Genomic DNA, 19173 nt, shown 5'->3' with positions numbered 1-19173 from the left:
TAAAACAGATGCATTGAGCCTTTTCTATTTTAAACACTACTAACCTCATAAAACAACAGCAACATCAGGAAACAGACTGGGAACTTACGTAATGAAAAGTATAACTCCCAAATCTGGCCATATTTCTTCCAAAACTTCTTTTTCTATCACTTGCTCTATCCAAATACTGACAAATGATATACTATCAACAATCCTTTGCTGAAAAACAGATGAAGTAATCAACTTTCCTTCCAGTGTTGTATGATATTTTTAGCCAGTTCACAACTTTAAAAAAATCCATGGCTTGTGATGTTTTCATACAATCCCAATATTAGGTTTATAGCCAAGAAGAACATATGCATTTTAAAAATGCAGTAATTGACCCTGAAACATATTAACAATCTTGTTGATTTCAGTTCAAAATACAGCCATAGAAAGACAAGTCTAGTCCATATGAGTTAATATTCCAAATCCTGGGATGAGTGTAATGAATCTTTCTTAAACAGTATGTTTTCATAGACAGAGTAATTATTTTATGAGCTTTTTTAAAATTACAGCAACCAATGTCATATTATTTAATCTGATTTTATTTATTTATTTGTATCTCACATTTATTATTTTTACAAATAACTCAAGGCAGTAAACATATCCAACACACCTTCCTCCTCCTATTTTCCCCACAACAACCCTGTGAGGTGGATTGGGCTGAGAGAAACTGCCAAAAATCACTCAGCTGGTTTTCATGGTTAAAATGGGACTTGAACTCATAACTCATAGGTCCTGAACCCTCTTTCTAGCCTAGAAAGCAGTAGACCAATGGGCAGGATATTCATGTTCATTATTCCTGAGATTATAGAAGTAATATAATTTTCAACAATTTCTGCCAATACTTTGTAAAAAAGAGTTTACCTTAGAACTATAGTTAATTCCTCCATAAAATGCAACTTCCATGAAATTTTAGAAGCATACCCAGTCTCTGGATCTTGTATCTATCTCCTTCAATAACATTGTGAGATAAGCATCAAAATGAAATAGGCATTATTAATTAATTATGTGATCCACTTAAGAATTGCAGTGGTTTGCTTAACAACCATGGCAAGATAGGTCATAAAATAGGTGCAATTCACTTAACAATCATCAAAGGAAATTCTGGTCTTAATAGTGGTTGTAAGTCTACTTGTAATGACGTCCTTCTGAAAATCCTGGCAAGAAACTGCAGGGACAAGAATCAAAGGCACACAGGTGCATACATAAACACAAAAAGTCCAATACTTGGTGTAATTTATTTTTAATGCTTTCTGCTTACAACAATATGAAAAATCATTTAAAGAACGTCCCTACTTTCTATAAAAATAATGTTTTTTGATAGGTTTTAATTTTATAATTTAGAATAAAATTTCAAAACTTTGACTAGTAATTGTATTGTTGATTAATTCTATACAGATATTTCCCAGTTGTACCCTAAATTTGATAATTTAAGTTTATATTGCTTAATTTATTTGAATCTAAAAGTCAGTAACTTAGTTCTCTGCCCTTTTCTATATCATTGCTTTGTACAATATAATAAAAATCTAATTTAGAGGAATTACGTTTTCCACATGTTTTTTTTTTTTTTTTTTTGGTCAACTACCATGATGTCTGATTGATTGGCTATCTGTCTGGATTTGGAAGTCCTACAGGATCTTAGCCTTCTTATTTTTCACTACCTTCTATAGAATCTCTCATCCTACACTGTGCATATTTTTGTACAATGCCATCTACATGGTTGTGTTGTTCAGTGTATGCTGTTACTATCTGCATCTTACTCTCTGTCACTATGTGTTGGACTGTCTCTTTGCATAGTCAACTACACGTTGAGTTTTGTCAAATATGGTAGATCCCTGCATCTATGGATCTGGTGCTTAGTGCCTGTTCTTGTGCTCCTATGAACAGTGCCTCAGGGCTGTCTTTTAGAAAACAGAACAGAATATTAGAGTTGGAAGGGACCTTGGAGGTCTTCTAGTCCAACTCCCTGCTTGGGCAGGAAACCCTACACCACTTCAGACAAATGGTTATCCAATATCTTCTTAAAAACTTCCGGTGTTGGAGCATTCACAACTTCTGGAAGCAAGTTGCTCCACTGATTAATTGTTCTAACTGTCAGGAAATTTCTCCTTAGTTCTAAATTGTTTTTCTCCTTGATTAGTTTCCACCCATTGCTTCTTGTCCTACGCTCAGGTGCTTTGGACAATAGCTTGACTCCCTCTTCTTTGTGGCAGCCCCTAAGATATTGGAACACTGCTATCATGTCAGTGAGGTCTTTAAGTCCAGCCCTTTTCAATCACTTTGCTTGGGAAGTTTAATAGGATGCTAAATATTTGCATTCAGGCATGCTACCTTGTGAATTAAATCAAGTATATAATAACGATAGATTAAGGTTACATTCTAAAGAGGGCTCCAAATCTCCTTCAACTATTATATGAGCCACTATACATACAAATGTAAAAAAAAAAATCATACCTAAAACGAGACCACAATAATTTAAGGACTGATAACCGCAGGGCTAACAAAAACAGACCATAAAAATTAAAAAACCTAGCTCTGTGATGTTCATTTTTTAACAATCAGTAGTTAAACAGTAACACCTCTTTCAGATTTAGAATGACAATTTACATAATCCGTTCCAACCTATGTATTATACAAAAGCTATTTATTTTTAGTGAAAATATGAATATTTTTTTAAAAAACCTATTTAAATTTTCATTAAAAAAACACTGTCTATTCATAGTTGAAGATCTCAGCTTTTTAATATTCCATGTTATAAAGGACAGCCAATCAGCCACTATATATTATTCATATTTTTAAAAGGGAATCACAAAAAAACTTTGACCGTATGTATCTTGCATATTGAAACTCAAGCCAAAAAAATGAAAAATGATGAAAAATAAAAAGAGCAGGAGTTAAATATTCTTGCTGTCTCCTATCCAAATTAATAAATTCATGTCTCCGCTTTATAAAGCGGAGTTGGTAATGTCTCTGCTTTATAAACATTTTTAGCCAGTCTTAAAAATCCAAATCCTAACTATTCTTGAAAAAGTTCTTTGTCTTTCAGAAAAATAAGCATATTCTTTTGAATCATCATTTTTATATCTCCATGTATCAACAAGGCCCAAATAATCTATTAAATTAAATTACGTGATTGCTATTTGCAACCTTCCCAGCTGGCTTCCAACAAAAAAAGTTAACAGGTCACATATTCACTAACAACTGCAACAATTTGCTTAACAATGATGGTAGGTAAGTAAAACTGGGCACTATTCCCTTCACCACTTCCTTGCTTAGCAATGGAAATTCTAGTCCCAACATATATATGCATAAATATAAACAAAATTTACCAGAGATGACAGACAATTGGAGACAGATCGAATGGGCCTAAAAAAATAAGGATGCTCTGTGAAGCTATTAAAAAAGTCCCACAGGTGCTTTTTCAAGAAGCAAGTGGACTTTCTGGTTTTTCTTTGAAGACGTTTCGCTTCTCATCCAAAAGGCTTCTTCAGTTCTGACTGGATGGTGGGGAATGGAAGGATTTATACTCCTTGCATATAGCTAGTCATTTGCATTCTTTTAATGTCAGTGTCACCCGAGTAGTGCAAATGGGTGTGGAGCCTTTTTGGAACTATTGAAAGGACTGCGTTGTAGACTGGAGATAGATGATGCTGTATCCCTCCCCCTTTGTTGAGAGAGGGCTATTCAATTTTGACATACATGGCCTCTTTGAACCCTCTTTCAAACCAGTGGTCCTCTCTGCCCAAAATATGAGCTTTGCTGTCTTCAAAAGAGTGGCCTTTGTCTTTTAAATGCAAGTGGACTACTGAATCTTGTCCTGATGGGTTTCTTCTCCTATGTTATTCCATGTGTTTATCAAGTGGTTGTTTTGTTTCCCCAATGTAAAGATCTGCCATATGGCTCACTGCATTGTGCTGCATATACCATGATGTCACCAGCTAATTCTTTCAAACCGGAAGTGCCTCAGGGCCTCCAACATGGGTGTGATGTGATCTTAGGACTCAAGTCAGTGATCTACTGCTGTCACTTCTTGATTGACCCTAGAACCTTCCTTTTCTAATAAATTACAGCCTGAATTCTGACTGTATAGGACTGTATAAGACTTTAGTATTATTTATTTCCAATGTAGAAAACATTTACATCTTTGATCTAAGTATATTTGCTCAGATATAAATTTCACTGATTTCGCTATACTTCTTTAAGTAAATACTGAAGAGCTTCAGCTTTGAATTTAAAGAATGCATACGTTGGTTTGGCTAAAATCCACTGCACAATTATAATTAATTTGAACAGCTTTTTAAATACCATGTTATTCAAGTTTACTATTTTTTTCAGGGTAAAACACATGTTAGAATTAAGACTGATAAATTAATTTTTGTGTTAATGATGCTTCATTATTTTAAAATAGATTTTGATAAACTGACCTTTCTATGAAAGGGTCGAAAAACAAATGCCAACAATGCTTTTAATTATTACATAAACATAGAAACAGATGGGCTTTTAGAGATGAAAGAGAGAACAAGAGTTTGCATGACAACACAGAAGTATTGAAAAGGCTAATAAATCTATACATGTTGGCCAAGTCAAAGCCAGCTATGGTAATAATTTAGAGTGCTTGCTATGGCTGTAAAAGTATAAGAGAAATTTGCATTTAAAATATGATACTGAGTAACAAATAAAATTAAAAATTAAAAGGGGAGTTTTATAATTGTAAACCCAAATGAATTGAATAAAAATTAAAACTGGTAGTATAAAGCTTATCAGTTGGTTATAAGACTTAAATTTTCACTATGTTGAAAGGCATCCTTATTTCCTAAAGTTGGTATATATTCCAGAAGAGAACAGAATAACCTTTGAAAGACTATCTGTTTGCTGGGCTTTTGAGAGATATGCTGGGAGATAACCAGGCAAGGACAAGCCAAAAAAATCGAAAGGCAGGAACAAAATAATATTATACAATTATGTATAATATTTATAATTTCATATCATATCATATTGTGTCATATCATATGATATCATAAAGTAACAGAATGGAATGTAACATTTTAATATAATAATATGATATAATTTAATATAATTATATAAAATAAAATAAAATAAAATATATAATATAATATAATATAATATAATATAATATAATATAATATAATATAATATAATATAATATAATATAATATAATATAATATAATATAATATAATATAATATAATATAATATAATATAATATAATATAATATAATATAATATAATATAATATAAATGCATCACTGGAGGCTTTAAAAGAGAGACTGGACAGCCACTTGTCTAGGATCGTATAAGGCAGTGATGGTGAACCTTTTTGGCACTGAGTGCCCAAACCAGAATGCATGTGCATGTGCATGCATACGCGTGCCAGAAACCCAAAGACCAGCTGGTCGGCGCATATGCCCGTGCCGGCCAGCTGGTCTTTGGGTTTCCGGCACACACATGCTTGCCAGCCAGGTGGTCTTTGTGTGCACTGGAGCACCGGAAACGTGAACACCAGGTGGCCGGCATGCACATGCCTGTTTTTTGGCTGTTTGGGGGGCCGTTTTTGGGCCATTTTCAGGCCGATTTTCAGGCCGATTTCAGGGCTTCGGCACCCACAAAGACCAGCTGGCAATGGCATGCATGTCCACAGAGAGGGCTCTGCATGCCACTTCTGGCACGCATGCCATAGGTTCGCCATCACGGGTATAGGGTGTCCAGCTTGAGCAGAGGGCTGGACTAGGTCCCTTCCAACTCTGTTATTCTGCTATAGTTAGCATATCTGCTCCTTGATAACCAGTTTTGTGTACTAGTGAAGGCATTAGCTATGAGTTCTAGTCCTACCTTAGACTTGAAGTTAGCTTGTGATTTGGGCCAGTCACTCTGTCTGTTCTTTAATTGTTCTTAGGAAGAAGGCAATGAAAAAAGTTTCATGGGTATTGGCAGCAGTGGTGGGTTGCTCCCGGTTCGCACCGGTTCTATAGAACCGGTAGTAAAACTGGCTGGAGGCTCTGCCCACTGACCCGATGTCATCAGAACGCTTCTGTGTATGTGTAGAAGAGCGTGCGGCCCCGTTGCGAACCAGTAGTAAAGGTAAGTAGAACCCACCCCTGATTGACAGGAGTCTAGATTGAATCGAAGTCAAACAACTACCACCAGCTCAAACATCTCTCCATAGAGTTAATTCCATTCTTCTTGTCAGTCCTACAAGGTAAGACCAGATCAGGAAGTTGACTCCACAGAGAAACTACTTCATTGAGATTATAATAGCTATAGATTAATCTATGGATTGTAATAACTATAGTAAAGTCTATAGGATTACTTTCATTGAGAGTTGCTAAAATAACAGAATCCTGAAACTCTGATTATGGTGCACCCACTCCTCCTATTTATACTTCAATGAGTTAGAGAGGTGTCTGTCTGAGCCGCTTCTAAATATTAACTGTCTGTTGTGGATATAAAATATGTTTTGGCAATGTTACCAACGTTGGCCTTGGCAACAGAGCTGGCAGAACTCCAACTTCTGTATTCTCTACTTATCATTTGGGCTTATCACCTGAAGATGAAGGCAGGAGAGGATTTTCTGTTTTCTTTCAGAGTTGAAGTTGTGTTTCTTTGCTTCAAGTTGCAGTTGCAGTTGTCAGTCCATGCTTCATGGTACCAGCTCATGTTGCATCACATGAAACTCTAGTTTAAACATAATCTATTCCAGCGGTGGGCAAATGTGGCCCTTTTACAATCTGTGGACTTCAACTCCCAGAATTCCAGCCAGCTTTGCTGTATCAGGAATTCTGGGAGTTGAAGTCCACAGGTCATAAAGGGGCCAGATTTGCCCACCTCTGATCTAGCCTATTTATTTATTTTAAACACTTACATTTTGCTTCCCAATAAATATCTTGTAGAATAAATATTTACAATAAAATATTACAACAAACTGAATGAGCTGAACAAAGTAATACATATCCTCATTTATTAGACGCCCAGCATAATCTTGTACATATTTATTCAAAAGTTATATTAGATAAATCTCTCAATTTCTTCACTTAAATGCAGCTTGTATCATTTCTCCAACCATATGATAATGTTCTTTAAAAAAAAAGTCAAATTTTCTGCCCGTTTTGACATCCATTTCTACTTACATGCATATTATCTACAAGTTTGCATATTGCATATATTGCTATACTCTATATCATATGCCCTGAAGTAGTCAATTGTGTGTTTTACTTTGATGAAAATGGAAATTCAGTGACCCAAATATTTATATTTCTGTCTGCACTATCTAGGAAGAAAATTGCACTGAAAAAACTCACGTTTGGAAGGATGATTGCATTATAATCCATGCATTGGTTTGAATTTGAAGTTTGTTTGCAAATTCAGTTTGCATTAAAGTATGAACTGAACACACACAGACCCCAAATACTTTTGATTTATACAGGGTAGGATTTTCAATACTACAGTCAGTTAGTGACATTTATTTCAGAAAATTAAAAACAAATGATATAGTAATCCAGTTAAACACAAAAAATAAATGAAGAAAATGTATATATTAAGCTTTTTTTTTAATGGTAAAAATTTCCCTCGTCCAGTCATGTCTGAAAGCGTTCTCATCTCTGTTTTCTAGTTGATGGAGCCAGATTGTCCAAAAATGCTTCCATGGTCATGTGGCCAGCATGACTATACGCCAAGGGGCATGAAAGCTGTTATACCTTCCCACCAAAGTAGAACCTATTTATCTACTTTCATTTGCACATTTTCGAACTGCTAGGTTGGCAGGAACTGGGGAAAGGACAGGAGCTCACCCCATTGTGTGGTATGTGGGTTAAACTACCAAACTTTGGGTCAACATACCTAGCATCTTAACTTCTAGGCTACCATGTTCACATATTAAGTACCATTCAGTAAATCTGAGCCAACAGTAATTTTATTCTAACTAGACAAAATATAAGCTATCATTAGCATCTTACATCTTGAACATTAATTTCTCAACTTCTAGGAATGGTGTTCCTTTTTTGGTGGACTCCTGAACTAGAGAAATGTTCTGTAAGAAGATGGCATTAATTTAAGAAAATGAGAGGACAATTGCTGCTGTTTAATTCTGGGCACTGAAGACCATACGTCTTAAAATTGCCATGATTGATAAACACTGAGCTATAGCATCAACATGATCAAGTCACAGAGAATTCTACAAACAGTAAAGCAATTTTTCCCCACATTCAAAACCAAAATCATACTGTCAGACAGTAGCAACTGTGCATGAAATAGATATGACTGACCTGGAAAATGTACAGAAAGGGAGGGAATAAAACATAGCTTCATGTTGTTATTAACACAATAATAAAACAAATATGGGCAGTTAATTCCTTGCTCTACTGCCACAAGGGCAAAGCTTAATGAATAAGGACTTTTAAAAAAATTATATAACCCCTTGGTAACCCATAATCAGAAGTCCATTTCATGAGAATCCATTATCCTGCTATTTCTGCTGGAGTGAGCAAGACAATTAAAAATTACCAACCAAAGACAGAAAACCACAGGGAAAAACAGTAACTTTAGCCAATATGAGAAACTACTCTTCCATATTCTGATCTTCACTTTGTTAACTCCAGCTTCCTGGCAGAGAATCATACTGAGCACATAGTGTCCAGCTTAGGATGTTTTCTTAGTAGTAGTGATTGTACTCTTTCCAAGAACACACAACGGTTTACATGGGAGCTGTACATGAATTTTAGCTGGGAATATTTTTAAGGCTGCTGGGAAAAATAATATACCTGGAATGGCAAAAATATAGATATATACAGCTACAAAATTACGAAGTTTTTGAGCATTTCAGATGAACAATCTGAATGTACTCTTTTCCTACTAGAGGCATGAAACAAATATTTGAAGATATTAATTTGCTCTTTTAAAAGTCTATTAAGTTGTCTGGTATGAATTAAGACCTTAAGTTGAGTATGGCTGCCCATTAGGTAAACTTCATTATAGCACACAGGTAGGGCCCATGAAGCCTGTTTTAAACTATTGGTATCCCCCAGTGATCAGTATCAGAGCTCTTATGGTGCAGGTTTAGAATGCCATATTGCAGGATAACTCTGCTCACAGGCAGGAGTTCGATCCTGGCCTGCTAAAGGTTGACTCAGCCTCCCATCCTTCCGAGGTTGATAAAATCAGGACCTGGATTGTTGGTGGCAATATGCTGTAAACTTCCCAGAGAGAGCTGTAAAGCACTATGGGGCACTATGTAAGTCTACTGTAAGTGCTATTGCTATTACTAATATATTGGTATTATCTCATCCACATAGGAAAAGATTATGATCTGTTTATTAACCAGCTTCAGGGGATGGTAAGCAGAATTGTTTATGTTGGACACAAATATTTTTAACAAAAATTTGAAAACAGAGGGATTATGATACTATCCTACCTAAATCCTCAATGAATTGGAATTTTCATAATATAACATTCTTGCATACTGCATTATTTTTTAAATTTAGAATGTTCATTAAAGGAGTAAATATCAATCTAATCTATAGCAGAATGTTTAATTTGCAGCACAATTTTGTTCCAGAGATACGTGAACCTAAAATCAACAAAAATGTCAAATTGTATCAATAAAAACATCATATAATACTGGACATGGCTTAAAAAAATACTTTCTTAGCCAAGAAAGACCATAGGCTAAAATAAAGCACTTGGTTCTAAACTCAGCCTTCTTTTCAACCAAAATATGTTTCCTGTCAACCCAGTTGGGAAGTTTATTACATTGGTGTTTTGCATAAATCTTATTAATTATTCTTCAAAATCTGACAGGCTGCTAATCAGCAAGAGGAACTTGGTTGCTCCTTTAATAAATAAGCCCTTTAATGACTAGGCCTCAGTCCTCTGGAAGGAAGGAAGGTGTGACCTATAACAACAAAGAAGCTAGCTCCCCTGCAGATTGCAAATTATATATATATAAAATTTCTATAGCTGCCCATTTCAGTTAATGACTCAGGTAGGCTTATGGTTCAAAAATAGGAGGATGTTCCATAGAGCAGGAGCTGCTGAAGGTTACTTCAGTCACTACCTGGAGCTTTACCAGACTTGACCTACTGTATTTTTCAGAGTATAAGATGCACTTTAGTTTTTGGGGAGGAAAATAAGAAAAAAGCTGATTGGTGGGTGGATCGGCCTCCCGGAAAACCCCCAATCAGCTGTTCCCAGAGGTGAATTTTAGCAACAGGTTCCTTGGTTGTGAGCTCTGTGCCTTGCTTTTTTTTTTTTTTTTTTTTGCTTTTTTGCCTCTGAAACTTCTGAATCTTTGTTTCAGAAAAAACTTTTTCCTGCCTCTGAAAGCCTCTGAAACAGAGCTTCAGAAAAAAGGCCTCTGAAGCTCTGTTTGGGGGCTTCTTTTCTGAAGCTTAGTTTCTGATGCTTTTTTCAGCCTCTGAAACCTTCGTTTGAGAAGCTGGGCGGGGCTACATTTGGAGTATAAGACGCACCCACATTTTCACTCTCTTTTTTGGGAGAAAAAGTCTTTTACTCCGAAAAATTACGGTACTTAACTAGGTCCATTATTTCCAATGTTGTAACAGGAGCCAAGTAAGCAATCAGGCATCAGGTTCCAAATTGAACTTAGCTGACTTTTCTTGTACATACAAAGCTCTAAAATTGTCCTTCTAAACCATTGCAGGTACAGGAAAAGCAAAGCTGGGGGGACTGATAATTGGGTGACAAACTATCAAATGCTAAATAAGGCAGAATTCTTAGATTGTGATGCTGAAATTAAATAGAGCCATAAAACAACCTTTCTTACTTTAATATGAAGCAATAGTTGGAAGTCTCTCCACTATTAACAGATCCTAACCAGAATGCAAGAATGAATGTTCTTTACATGCAAGTTCTGTCCTAGCCAACATCCTGAATTGGCTTCAGATCAGCTCAATACAAGCATTCAAGAGGATAATCACTGCTCATAGATCTTTTCAATAAACAAAAATTTGGCTTATTGAAAGTTTACAACAACACAGCCCCGTAATAAACAGTTTTGTCTCTAGATTGATGAGTGAATACAGGAAAATCTAACTTGAACGCTGGGGAATGTTGATGCAATTTTTACAAAGAAGCATCTTGTCATTTCTTTTTCCAATCTTACCTTTAAGTCACTAGCAATGATGTCAGGGGTGTCAAACTCACAGCGTCACATTGTTGTCAGGTGATGTATCGCGACTTTTCCTCCCTTTGCTAAATCGGGGGTGAGCTTGGCCAGTGTGTGACACATCCAGCCCGTGGGCCACGAGTTTGACAGCCCTGACATAGATGAAGGAATCCATCTGTTTTATCAGCATGACTGTCTTGCTTACAATAGATGGAAAGATGACTAACCCACAAATAGCTAGCAAGCTTTCTTATCTCAGTGAGGATTTGAACCAGTTCCTTTCAATCATAATTCTATAAGTTTGTTTCTTGGTATGTTTGCACATGCCTGTGTGCGTGCACACATGTATTTGTATCTCTATAGGTATAGATACAGTAGAGTTATTTATAGATATTTTTCAATACATATTTCAGTTGAAGCAACTTATACAGTTGTCTCTTTTATCTTTCCCATGAAATAAATTGGTTTGCAGAAAACATAGTGATCCAAAGTCACCCACTTTCCATAGTTGAAGATGGATTTGGACCTGGGCATCTCCATTTGCATCTCCCACTTTAATCACTACATCATCCTTTATGCAGTAGGCAACATACACATAGAACTGATGTCCCACCGTCCACATACCTTGATAATGTTATATTCTCTCTGCATATGATGAGCCAACAATTTCCTACTATGGGTACTAATATCTGGATTTCAATATCCATTCAGGTAGTATACCAAACCTCACCCAGTGAGAGTGTATGTACAATAGTCTAGGAGAGTTATGGCAAACGTTTTTGGTGTCCAAATGGGTGTCCAAATGGGAACGCGCATGCACGCATACGTGCCGGAGCACCGGAAACCTGAAGACCAGGTGGCCGGTGCACATGCATGTACTGGCCACCTGGTCTTTGGGTTTCCAGCACCGGAAACCCAAAGACCAGGTGGCTAATGTGCATGCGTACACTGGAAACCCAAAGACAAGAAACCCAAAAAACAGGCATGCATGCGCCAGCAGTGCCGGAAACCAAAAGACCAGCGGGCAATGATGCGCGTGCCCACAGAGAGGGCTCTGCATGCCATCTCTAGCACATGTGCCAGAGGTTCGCCGTCACGGGTCTAAGACAAAGGATGGATTATCTATTTTGAATGCAGAGTCCACTTTTTTGGGGGGGAAATACTTTTGACCTTCTAAAGATAAAAACAGTCTCTGAGTTAAATGATTAACATTGTATAATACAGCAGACAGAACTGACTTGCTTATACATGCCTTTCTCTGATGTGCCAAGACAAAGTGTTGAAGATCTCAAACAATCTAGTTAGCAGCTAAAATTAATTTAGACTTTTTCTCTCTGTTTGGCTCTTTGTTTTTCCCCTTTGTCCTAAAGGGAATTTGCTGCCTAAGTGCTTTTTAAAAGTGGGGGGGGAGAGAGAAAGGGGGCTGGAAGCACTGCCACTTTTCTGCTTTTCCTGTCATTCTTTTCTTATTTTTTTGACATACAATGGCCCTGTTCCTAGTGTTCGTAGAGAAAAGCAAGCATGGCGTGGGTGGTACTGAAGTCATAAATAGTTTTGTATAAGAAAGAAAAATACCAACAAATCAGAAGGATTGGCTTCTACAGTTGAGGTAATTTACAATTAAAGCTTTATGCTTTTTAAAAAGGCTGGATTAATCAGGAACAGAGAGGTGGGATCTGGGTTAGGCAGTCTCATCTATTTGCAAAAGATAATAATCTATTGCAATCTACAATTATGATAAAAGCTTGCAATATATCCGGGTATCAAATTTAGGTGATGCTTTAAATATAGATCATAAAGCTCAAAAGATTGGGAAAAGGTTGTCAGAAACAGAAAAATTATTGTTTCTGTTTTGTGAAGGAAATAATTCTTTACTTTCCCCTACTTGATTGCATTAGGAAGATTGTGAAATATGTTTATAATCCATTCAGTGACCTTTCAACTGGCTTCTTCCAAGGTCTCTGGTATCCTTCCCTGGATACGAACTATTAAATTATTATTCTCTAAGTAAATAATAACACTATATATGCCTACATATACAAGATCATTTTCAGGTCAGTGGTATTTATTGTCAGGAAATAAGCACAACCATGATATGTAAACTGAATAATAAATAAAGCAATACACAGGATAGAAACCATAATAGCACCCTTCATACCTTCTTGTTTTATTGTAGTTGCATTTATATATTCACCCTGCATTTTGATTCTTTATTCATGAGTTCATAGAAAAATAGAGTTTTAAATATAACTAGACAACTTGTGACCCATTGGGTCATTGTTTCAGAGTTATGTCCTTACCTAAACATAAAAAAAAACAGAATGACTAAGAGTGAGCAAAAATCCTTCCTTCTTTCCTTCCTTCCTTCCTTCCTTCCTTCCTTCCTTCCTTCCTTCCTTCCTTCCATTTCCAAATTTTGTATTTAAGTTCTTTCATCTACATAAATGATGAGGAGGTGAGGAAAGTGTGCAGATAAATGCATGCCCTTGTGAATAGATGGCAGTCTACAAAAGACATAGGGGAACTATGAAAATGTGCATCAGTGTTTCTACTTACTTAAAGAAACCAAACAAGCTGATGTTCAAATGGAATAAAACTGGGTTAAAAAAAATATGAGAATCCAAGAGAAGTTGAAATTGCCCTATTGATCCTGTCTACGTTATAACCAAATAGTTGTACATTTTTTGCCTTTGTTAAAGGGAACAAGGTCAATCTCAGATTCTTTGCAATTCAACCACTAATTGTAGCAGATGTCTTATTAAACAGATAAAACATTTGAACATTTTCATTGGCTTCAGCTTCTCTGAAGTCAGAATCAGGGGAAGTTGGCATGTTCTTTGCTAAAGAAGATATAATGCTTTCCCATGATGTGTTTTTTAACACCTACCTTTTTTTGTCAGTATCTCATATTTGTACATAATTAAGCACACTTTGTTCTTTTGCATTGCACAGATCTGCTTGCAGCTCTTCCTTAGCTTCATTCTACATTACTTAAAGAAACATTCAATTCTGTTCAGCAACATTTTTTTATGAAAAACGAGTTTCATTTGCCATAGAGTGAGAAACTTTTTTGGATGTGTGGGTTGTATGGCGTTGGCTTGAAATACCATGCTTGGACAGCATTATCAAAAAAGAAGTTAGTTGGAGCAAAACAATCATTAGATTTAATCCGGTTTATTTTTAATGTATAATAAACTACATTCCCTATTTAGAGAAAATGACTATCTCCAAATAGTCTTTTGTGGTGGCAGAGAAATAATAATATAAAGACGGGATAATTTGTCTAAAATAAGGAGGATGTTTGGGATCAAGCAGTAGATTTGCTAAAGGGAAATGTTCAGAAGAAAGACCTAAGGGAAGTTAGAACTCAGGAAATAAACAGCTCTTGTTCTAGGATTTATTATAAATTAACAATTTCACAAAGTAGAGGGCAGTACTAGGTTGAGCTATTCTAGATATGGACAGTAAGCAAGGTCAGGCCTAGTTTCTCCTTGCATGAAATATAGATTTGAAAAGCAGAATAAAGAATAACAGAGTTTGAAGGGACCTTGGAGACTTTTAGTCCAATCCCAGACTCAGGCAAGAAAATGTACTGTATTTGTATATATGCAGGTGCAGGGAGGCCTCAAAGACAGTCCAACACATGGTGGCAGAATATAAGATGCAAGCGGAAAAAGTATATTCTAACCAGCACAACCAAGTAGCTAGCATTATATGCAGGAACATCTGCAGTGTTTCTGCCAGACTTTCCCAAATCCAGATGGGAGATTCCACAGAAAATGGTGGAGAAGAACAGGGTTAAGATCCTGTGGGACTTTCAGCTCCAGACAAGTAGGCAGGTACTAGCCAGTCAATCAGATATTGTGGTGATACACAAAGATCAAAATACAGCAGTGGTAACAGATGTAGTAGTGGTGCTAAGTGACAGCAACATCAGGAAGAAGGAATATGAGAAGCTGAAGAAGTATCAGGGCCTGAAAAGAAATGAGAGAGAACATGGAAAGTAAAAACCAAAGTGGTTCCAGTGCTGGGATGTACTTGTGGCTGGGATGTCCATACTGGAAGAGTAGCTCCAACAGATCGCAGGGACAACATCAGAACTCCCTGTCCAGAAGAATGAAGTGCTAGGAACAGTTAAGATGTACTGCACAGAACCCTCAAATTCCCAGGCCTCTGGTAGAGGACCTAAGATTGAGGAAGAAACATGGGGGTGAAAAAAAATGTGTGAGGTAGGGGGGGGATGTGTGAGGGGGGGATGTGTGAGGGAGGGGGGAAGAGAGGGAGAATATAATGTATCTGTGAGTGTATGTGCATAAAAGGTAAAGGTAAAGGTAAATGTTCCCCTTGCACATATGTGCTAGTCATTCCCAACTCTAGGGGGCAGTGCTCATCTCCATTTCAAAGCTGAAGAGCCAGCGCTGTCCAAAGATGTCTCCGTGGTCATGTGGCTGGCATGACTAAATGCCAAAGGCTCACCGAACGCTGTTGCTTTCCCACCAAAGGTGGTCCCTATTTTTCTACTTGCATTTTTTACGTGCTTTCGAACTGCTAGGTTGGCAGAAGCTGGGATAAGTAACGGGAGCTCACCCTGTTACATGGCACTAGGGATTCGAACCACTGAACTTTCGATTGTCAAGCTCAGCATCTTAGCCATTGAGCCACTGTGTCCCCTTATGTATGTGCATACCTGCATGTAAATCTACATATATACAATAACTGTATGGCATAACTGGGTGTGATTCAACACTTTCTGCAGAACTGTAGGTTGCTCAGTAAGCAGCCTGCGGAGGGTTGCAGACACCAGATCTAATCATTTTTTTAAACAATTGCCTGTAATTTTGATGAAATGAAAAGATATTTTCTTCTCTTGTGCAAGAAACATGTTTTACTCTCATGCAGAAGCAAGAAAGCAAACAAGAAAAAGCTGAAGGAAGCTGAGGTTTACCAAGCAGTAACTTGCCATAGTATGGATTATATAGTTGGTAAGCAGGCTATATGAAACTTCCTGCTATGAATTGAATGTTTTGCCCTGTAGAGTACTCAGTCAGAAAGACACAGGGAAGTGATAGCATTATTATTATCACTTGGCTAGATGTTGCAAGCAACTTACTCATTAAAGGATTCCCTGCAAACAATTTTGCAAATAAATACTCCTCTTGCACTGCCTAGATAGAAAGATATGAATATATTTTTGACTAAAAGAGTTAATTCTCAACCTGATTGGGTAGAACCATCCTAATTGGTTATTGTTACTTCATCCTCGATTGTTAATTGCATCAAGAAATATAAATCTAATGGTTTAATCTTAATCCAGTAATGCCTGCTACAATCAGTTATAATTTGGCAGTTAATCCTTTGTAGGCATTTATGTTGGAAATAAGCAATAAGCACAGGTTAATATGGGCTGTTAATTTTGTGCAGGAGTGGACAACACATATTAATTGCTGGATGATTAATGTTCTCAATGTTATGCTTTTTGTTAGTTTTGGGCATATTTCAAAACTCAGTCAGAAGGAATGCTTCAAAAATTACATGAATATAATTGCAGCACCTCTGTGCTATCCATTAAAGCCTCTTTTTTCAAGCTTTGCAAAAAGATTTAAGAGCTGTATTAACTTTAATGCGAGTGTTTTAAGAGATTAAGCATCTCTTCTTAATCTACTTTGAAGCATGGTCGGCCCTATTTTTGCCTTAAGTGTTACACTATCCATCCATTCCTGCTGCTGCAAGTTGACTTTTATATCAACTCAGGGTATAGGGTAGGGGTGGGGGGTGGGGGTGGCCGCGAGTATAAAGGAAGATCTTTGTCCGAGGGAGGCCACTGTACCTCAGATAGCTGGATGTGAGTCCCTCCTTGTGAAGTGGGGTTGTGGGGTGCAGATGGGCTTGCTGATTGTGTACCTGGCTCCCTGCCACGTAGTGGCAGCCCTGCCCGAACTGCTCAACGTAATAGCCGGGGTGGCGGTGGATACCCCCAGACTTATGGTCAGGGGGGGTTTCAACCTGCCATCTGTCGGTGAAAGGTCAGAGGCAGCTCGGGACTTCATGGCTTCCATGACGGCCATGGACCTGACCCAGTTAGTTCAAGGCCCTACTCACATGGTTGGACACACTTTGGACCTGATTTTTGTCTCTGGTCAGTGGCTGAATGATCTAGAAATAGGGGATATAGTCATCAAGCCCTTGTCATGGTCAGATCATTCACTCCTTCGACTAGACTTTCGAGCCGCTACCCTCTGCCACAGGGAGACGGAACCGACTAGGTGGTTCCGTCCCAGGTGCCTGATGGATCCGGATAGGTTCCTGAAGGATCTTGGGCCATTCCCTGAGGCTCTGGCTCACGACTCGACTCAAGAACTAGTCGCTGCCTGGGATAGGGTGGCCGTTGGAGCTTTGGACCGCGTCATGCCTATGTGGCCTCTGACCCGGTGCCGATCCCAATTGGCTCCTGGTTCTCTGAGGAGCTGAGGGAGATGAAGCGCCAGAAAAGACACCTGGAAAGCAGTTGGAGGGCCAGCTGTTCCGAAGCTGACCGAACACTAGTGAGGTCTCATATTAAGATCTACCTAGTGGCGATAAGAGCGGCAAAATCTAATTATTTTTCCACTCTTATTGCATCTGCAGATAACCACCCAGCCACCCTGTTTAGGGTGACCCGCTCCCTACTTCATTTGGGAGTGCGGGAAGACCCCTTGCAGGGAAGGACTGAGGATTTTGTGCAATATCTGCATGACAAAATCGCTCAGATTCGGGAAGGCTTGGACTCCGACTGGGTAGGTTCAGATGGGGTGATGGAGATAGGTCTTGAGAATGTTATCTGGGAGGAGTTTGACCCTGTGACTCCCGAGGATGTGGACAGGATTCTGGGTAGGCTTAGTGCTGCCACATGTTTATTAGACCCGTGTCCCTCCGTTATAGCCAGCTGGTTCCATCTCTGACTATTGGGGGTGAGATCTTAGCCCCCTCAGAGAGGGCTCATAACTTGGGTGTCCTCCTGGATGTGCGGCTGTCTCTAGAAGATCATGTGACGGCTGTGGCCAGGGGGGCTTTTTATCAGGTTCGTCTGATTTACCAGTTGCGTCCCTTTCTGGATCGGGACTCCTTGCGCACGGTCACTCATGCCCTCGTCACTTCCCATCTGGACTACTGTAATGCTCTCTACATGGGGCTCCCTGTGAAGAGCACCTGGAGGCTCCAACTGGTCCAGAATGCAGATGTGCAGGTGATTATGGGAGTGACACGGCGCTCCCATGTAACACCACTCCTGCGCGAGCTGCACTGGCTCCCGGTGGTCTTCCGGGTGCAATTCAAGGTGCTGGTTACCATCTTTAGAGCGCTCCATGGTTTAGGACCTGGGTACTTACGAGATCGCCTTCTGCTACCGATAGCCTCCCACCGGCCAGTGCGCTCCCACAGAGAGGGACTCCTCAAGTACCATCAGTCAAACAATGTCAACTGGCGACACCCAGGGGAAGAGCCTTCTCTGTGGGGGCACTTGCCCTCTGGAATGAATTGCCCCCGGAGATACGGATGATCCCTGATTTATGCACCTTTCGCCGTGCCCTCAAGACGTTATTGTTCCAACAAGCTGGGTTGGCCTAAACATTAATTTTAATGGGTTGTTTATGTTTTAATGATGTTGGGGCCAAATTATTTAGTGTATTTTTAAATTGTTTTTAAATTTTATATGGGTACTTGTTTTTATCTTTGGCTGTGCACCGCCCTGAGTTCTTCAGGAGAAGGGCGGTATAAAAATTAGATTAAATAAATAAATAGATAAATAGATAAATAAATAAATAAATAAATAAATAAATAAATAAATATTATCCCTTACTAGAAATGAGAAACCAGGTTCCACTACAACTTTATTTAAAGCTTTCTATTTCAAACAAAAATGTTTCAGCCCAAATTTTCTTTTTAAAGATTTAGCATAAATCTCTTCACAACTGTCTGCAAACCCTAGGCCATAAATCTTTTATTAAAAAAAGGACATATTTTGCTGTATCTTTCAC

This window comes from Pantherophis guttatus, chromosome 6 (assembly GCF_059756535.1).
Source record: "Pantherophis guttatus breed Tessera chromosome 6, ASM5975653v1, whole genome shotgun sequence".
NCBI lineage: Eukaryota > Metazoa > Chordata > Lepidosauria > Squamata > Colubridae > Pantherophis > Pantherophis guttatus.
This window is presented reverse-complemented; position numbering follows the sequence as displayed.